Below are 6,050 nucleotides of genomic sequence, written 5' to 3'. Positions count from 1 at the left end.
TGGGCACAGACGTCAGTTCAACGTCTAGTTTTGATTTACATTTTGGTTGAGTTGTCCACTAAGGTGAATTCAAGTTAAAATGTTTAATGTCACGTGCACAAGTACAGTGAAATGCATCTCTTGCAAGCTCCAAGCCCAACAATGCAGTAATCAATATCCATAGCTGTCACGTGTGCTCCCTCTCCGGCCTCTAGGTCACCAAGCTGCTCGTTATGGCGCACACCTGTCATCATTGTTACGTGCATTATGACACTCACCTGGACTCCATCACGTCCTTGATAACCTGCCCTACATACAGTTGAAGTCAGAAGTTTACATACACCTTAGCCAAATACATTTAAACTCAGTTTCAAAATTCCTGACATTTAATGCTAGTAAATATTCCCTGTTTTAGGTCAGTTAGGATCACCACTTTATTTTAAGAATGTGAAATGTCAGAACAATAGTAGAGAGAATGATTTATTTAATCTTTTATTTCTTTCATCACATTCCCAGTGGGTCAGAAGTTTACATACACTCAATTAGTATTTGGTAGCATTGCCATTAAATGGTTTAACTTGGGTCAAACCTTTTGGGTAGCATTCCACAAGCTTGCCACAATAAGTTGGGTGAATTTTAGCCCATTCCTCCTGACAGAGCGGGTGTAACTGAGTCAGGTTTGTAGGCAACCTTGCTCGCACACGCTTTTTCAATTCTACCCACACATTTTCTATCGGGTTGAGGTCAGGGCTTTGTGATGGCCATTCCAATACCTTGACTTTGTTATCCTTAAGCCATTTTGCAACAACTTTGGAAGTATGCTTGGGGTCATTGTCCATTTGGAAGACCCATTTGCGACCAAGCTTTAACTTCCTAGCTGATGTCTTGAGATGTTGCTTCAATATATCCACATAATTTTCCTACCTTATGATGCCATCTATTTTGTAAAGTGTACCAGTCCCTCCTGCAGCAAAGCACCCCCACAACATGATGCTGCCACCTCCATGCTTCACGGTTGGGATGGTGTTCTTCGGCTTGCAAGCCTCCTCCTTTTTCCTCCAAACATGATGGTCATTATGGCCAAACAGTTCTATTTTTGTTTCATCAGACCAGAGGACATTTCTCCAAAAGGATATGGCGGTTTTGGAGCAGTGGCTTCTTCCTTGCTGAGTGGCCTTTCAGGTTATGTCGATATAACACTCATTTTACTGTGGATATAGACACTTTTGTACCATTTTTCCTCCAGCATCTTCACAAGATCCGTTGCTCTTTTTCTGGGACTGATTTGCACATTTCGCATCAAAGTATGTTAATCTCTAGGTTCTTGTGACTATGCATAGATATTAACAGAGAGTAGCAGCAGCATAAATGGGGGTGGGGGCAGTGCAAATAGACTGGGTAGCCATTTGATTAGATGTTCAGGAGTCTTATGGCTTGAGGGTAGATGCTGTTTAGAAGCCTCTTGGACCTAGACTTGGCTCTCCGGTACCGCTTGCCGTGCGGTAGCAAAGAGAACAGTCAATGACTAGAGTGGCTGGAGTCTGACAATTTTTAGGGCCTTCCTCTGACACCGCCTGGTATAGAGGTCCTGGATGGCAGGAAGGTTGTCCCCGGTGATGTACTTGGTCGTACGCAGTACCCTCTGTAGTGCCTTGCTGTCGGAAGCTGAGCAGTCACCATACCAGGCAGTGATGCAATCCATCAGGATGCTCTCAATGGTGCAGCTGTAGAACCTTTTGAGGATCTGACGATCCATGACAAATCTTTTCAGTCTCCTGAGGGGGAATAGGTTTTGTTGTGCCCTCGTCTTGGTGTGCTTGGACCATGTTTGTTGATGATATGGACACCAAGGAACTTGAAGCTCTCAACCTGCTCCACTACAGCCCCGTCGATGAGATTGAGGGTGTGCTCAGTCCTCCTTTTCCTGTAGTCCCCAATCATGTCCTTTGTGTTGATCACATTGAGGGAGAGGTTGTTGTCCTTGCACCACACGGTCATGCCTCTGACCTCCTCCCTATAGGCTGTCTCGTCGTTGTCGGGGATCACTGTTATGTCATCGTCAAACTTAATGATGGGGTTGGAGTCGTGCCTGGCCGTGCAGTCATGAGTTAACAGGGAGTACAGGAGGGGACTGAGCACGCACCCCTGAGGGGGCCCCTGTGTTGAGGATCAGTGTGGCAGATGTGTTGTTACCTACGCTTACCACCTGAGGGCGGCCCGTCAGAAAGTCCAGTATCTAGTTGCAGAGGGAGGTGTTTAGTCCCAGGGTCCTTAGCTTAGTGATGAGCTTTGAGGGCACTATGGTGTTGAAAGCTGAGCTGTAGTCAATTAATTGCATTGTCACATAGGTGTTCCTTTTGTCCAGGTGTGAAAGGGCAGTGTGGAGTGCAATAGAGATTGCATCATCTGTGGATCTGTTGGGTTGGTATGCAAATTGGAGTGGGTCTAGGGTTGGCTTCCCAGTGATTTTACCCACGCACTGCTAATGTTGGGGATAGAAGCTGTCCAGAAGCTTGTCGGTGTCAGACTTGATGCACCGGTACCGTTTGCCATGCAGAAGCAAAAACAACAGTCTGTGTCTTGGGTGGCTTTTTGGGCCTCCCTTTCACATTGCCTGATATAGATGTCCTGGATGGCAGGAACCTCAGCACCAGTGATGTGCTGGGCTATCTGCATAACCCTCTGTAGTGCCATGCGATCAAGAGTGGTGCTGTTGTCATACCAAGAAGTGATGCATCCAGTCAAGATGCTTTCAATGGTGCAGCTGCTTAACCTTTTGAGGATTTGAGGGCCAATGAAAAAACATTTTCAACTTCCTGAGGAGGAAGAGGCTCTGTTGCGCCTTCTTCACGACTGTGCGCATGGACCATTTTAAGTCCTTAGTGTTTTGGACACGTAGGAAATTGAAGCTCTCGACCTGTTCCATTGCAGCCCTGTTGATGTGGTTGGGGGGCATGCTCCCCCCCCCCCCATTTCCTGTAGTCCACGATTGTCTCTTTGTTTGATGATTTTTTTGCAAATCCAATTCGTTTTCCATGTTGATTCAATGTCATCAAATAGATCTTTTGGGTTGAAATGACGTGGAAACAAAATTGATTTAACCAGTTTTTGCGCAGTAGGATACTTTAAGTAATTTTGTGAAGTCATACAGTGCCTTGCGAAAGTATTCGGCCCCCTTGAACTTTGCGACCTTTTGCCACATTTCAGGCTTCAAACATAAAGATATAAAACTGTATTTTTTTGTGAAGAATCAACAACAAGTGGGACACAATCATGAAGTGGAACGACATTTATTGGATATTTCAAACCTTTTTAACAAATCAAAAACTGAAAAATTGGGCGTGCAAAATTATTCAGCCCCTTTACTTTCAGTGCAGCAAACTCTCTCTAGAAGTTCAGTGAGGATCTCTGAATGATCCAATGTTGACCTAAATGACTAATGATGATAAATACAATCCACCTGTGTGTGATCAAGTCTCCGTATAAATGCACCTGCACTGTGATAGTCTCAGAGGTCCGTTAAAAGCGCAGAGAGCATCATGAAGAACAAGGAACACACCAGGCAGGTCCGAGATACTGTTGTGAAGAAGTTTAAAGCCGGATTTGGATACAAAAAGATTTCCCAAGCTTTAAACATCCCAAGGAGCACTGTGCAAGCGATAATATTGAAATGGAAGGAGTATCAGACCACTGCAAATCTACCAAGACCTGGCTGTCCCTCTAAACTTTCAGCTCATACAAGGAGAAGACTGATCAAAGATGCAGCCAAGAGGCCCATGATCACTCTGGATGAACTGCAGAGATCTGAAAGCTGCTGTTCACAAATGCTCTCCATCCAACCTCACTGAGCTCGAGCTGTTTTGCAAGGAGGAATGGGAAAAAATGTCAGGGTCGCAAAGTTCAAGGGGGCCGAATACTTTCGCAAGGCACTGTATCTATCCGTTTCCAAAATAGAATAGAACAAGCTGATAGGCCAGAACCAGTGGAAGTCACTCCAATTTTCCACTGTCACATTCTAAACCGATCAGTTCCATACATTTTTTTTGAACTTCTGTTTTTGAGAGTTGACGAGAGTTCCCTTAAACGAAACAAGACATTTTTGTCTGTGAGCCAACAATAGGGCAAACAAGGTGAGGCAGAGCGATCAGAATGTCTAACAGAGAAGTGAGAGAAAAACAGACTTACAGATTCGAAAAGCAACTCGTGTTTTTTCTCACAGCGAGTCATCAACAACAGGTGAGTTTGAACCAGCCGGGGGAAAAACTGCTACAAGGATTTACACACGACGAGCAGCACGCTATGTAAACTGCACTTTGATTCTCTTGACAGTGTTTTGGCGCGGGAGTCTCTCGCTGATGCAGTGCTGAGGCGAAAACGCAGCAGGTGCTCATTCCAAGCAACTGCGGTGGGGACACACATGAACTCTGGGACATCTCTTCATTCTGTGGTTTACTTTGCACACTTACCCTATGCTCGACTTCTGGAACTCACAAACTCAGCTGTAAAACTGCATCTCAGCCTCTGCCACATGCAGCAGTGCAGCACTGCATTGGGGCACAGTACAAAAACTATTGCTGCCCCTGCAAACACATGCATGTGGACAACAATTTCATAGCTGTCAAGTAGTCTAAGCTATCAATTCAATTATAGAATGGTCCCCATGATAATACAAAACTCATTTTTCATATTATCTCAAAATGTTCCACTTCATCGTGACTGATTATGGCATTTGAACACAACAGCTGTCCCTCTTGTATATTGGGCTTGGGCACACAAAACATAGCTTTATGTTCTTCTCAAGACATCATACAGCAGGCCCCAGAATCCTATGCACAAGGCCCATGGCCCTACCATCAACCTCACATCCCCATACTACTTTTAAACAGCACACCATCTCAACATTCAGCACAGAGGTGGGAGGATATATTCAAGGAAAGGATGGTGAAGTTGTCCAACCCCCACAAACATCAAACAACAATGGTGATAGCACAGAGGTGGGCCTGTTGACTGCCCCCATAGTCCCCCAGTAGATTGGGTTCATCCACCACGGCAATGGGTGTCTGTGGGACCAGGGACCATGACTAAGGAGACATGGTTCGCAGATGACTACACTGATCTGGGTCATCAGATCAGAGCAACAACCATCCCAACTCTGAACATTCACTTCCTGTGCCATGTGAGATATCTTATCCTCTTTCTCAGTTTGTGGGGACGGTTCAACCTTCTAACTGTTTCTCTTCTGCCCTTTCTCCATTGCTATTCAATGGTGACTTGAGTGGAGCAGGTGATTGTGGCATAGACAGGATAGGTGATAGATCCCATGGTTCTGCTGGTGATAGCACTCTTAGACATCTCCTGGTGTCTTCACAGTGTTCTATGTTTGGGCATGATATATACAGTACTCTGCAAGCAAACACACACACACAGGGGCGCAATATTGGTTTTAGAAGTGTGAGGGACATAACCTTGCGGCCTGGGTGTCCTCCCTAAAGCTAAACCATTTTGGGGTCACTTTTATTGGAAATAAGAATAGAATATGTTTCTAAACACTTCTACGTGAATGTGGATGCTACCATGATTCTGGATAATCCTGAATGAATCGTGAATAATGATGAGTGAGAAAGTTAGACACACAAATATCATACCCTCCCAAAAATGCTAGCTTCCCCTGTTATTGTAATGGTGAGAGGTTAGCATGTCTTGGGGGTATGGTATTTTTCTCACTCATCATTATTCACGATTCATTCAGGATTATCCGTAATCATGGTAGCATCCACATTAATGTAGAAGTGTTTAGAAACATTCTATTCTTATTTACAATAAAAGTGACTCCAAAATGACAATATGTAATTTCTATTTGGCACAAAATAATCTAAAACACAATCTAAAACGCATCCAACAAATTTGTAGAGTCACAAGCTTGATGTAGTCATTGTGTGCTATGAATGTGGGACCAAATACTTGTTACTACACATTCAAGTGAATATGTCCAAATACTTCTGCTCCCCTAAAATTAGGGGACAATGTACAAAAAGTGGTCTAATTTCTAAAATGTCCACCCGATATGGATG

Source organism: Oncorhynchus kisutch, linkage group LG10 (assembly GCF_002021735.2).
Source record: "Oncorhynchus kisutch isolate 150728-3 linkage group LG10, Okis_V2, whole genome shotgun sequence".
In the NCBI taxonomy this organism is placed as follows: Eukaryota; Metazoa; Chordata; class Actinopteri; order Salmoniformes; family Salmonidae; genus Oncorhynchus; species Oncorhynchus kisutch.
The sequence above is the reverse complement of the archived record's forward strand: the minus strand, read 5'-3'. Positions refer to the sequence as shown.